This window comes from Poecilia latipinna, unplaced genomic scaffold (assembly GCF_001443285.1).
Source record: "Poecilia latipinna isolate Pla-1442-1.1 unplaced genomic scaffold, P_latipinna-1.0 Scaffold4905, whole genome shotgun sequence".
Taxonomy (NCBI): domain Eukaryota; kingdom Metazoa; phylum Chordata; class Actinopteri; order Cyprinodontiformes; family Poeciliidae; genus Poecilia; species Poecilia latipinna.
Genome location: NW_015117521.1, coordinates 22,188 through 22,662, shown reverse-complemented (window position 1 = coordinate 22,662; position 475 = coordinate 22,188). Strand labels below are relative to the sequence as shown.

Sequence of the window (475 nt, the reverse complement as noted above, 5' to 3'; positions counted from 1 at the left end):
CATATCCTTGGACGGTCTTGCAGCATATAATAAATACCCAACACCCGGCAGGATGTCTGAAACCTGAAGCACTTTCATGTCGACACACTGAAGATGTGATGGAATAGGAGCATTTCTCACTGTAGAGAAACATGAGAATCATAAACATGTTCTTCACTTGACCTTCTCTGTAGAAACAGAAACAAAGATTTTATTCTCATAACTTCAATATTTCTCTCACATCGCTTATTATTGGGGCCGGTTGTCGTTCCTCCTTCTCCTGCCAGCTGAACAACATCGCCTCTAAAACACAATAAGAATAAAATGTAAAAATACAAGATAATGTAAAAAAATAATTATGAAGAACAATGACAGAACATAAAATGAATCCATGAAGGACTTCATCCACTGACACAGGAGTGTCCACCTCCAGTCCTCAGTGATGGTGTCCTGCATCCTTTACATGTGTCTCTGGTCCAACACACCTGAGCTAAAC

General features: G+C 39.8%; 1 long non-coding RNA gene across 1 annotated transcript; it reads right to left on the bottom strand.

The window, feature by feature from the left end:
- Positions 1-13: 13 nt before the first annotated feature.
- LOC106943132 (uncharacterized) lies at positions 14-312 on the bottom strand. Its single transcript, XR_001423829.1, has 2 exons — positions 221-312; positions 14-119 (listed from the first exon to the last, which is right to left on the bottom strand). It is a non-coding gene; the product is annotated as an uncharacterized LOC106943132 (long non-coding RNA).
- Positions 313-475: the final 163 nt, after the last annotated feature.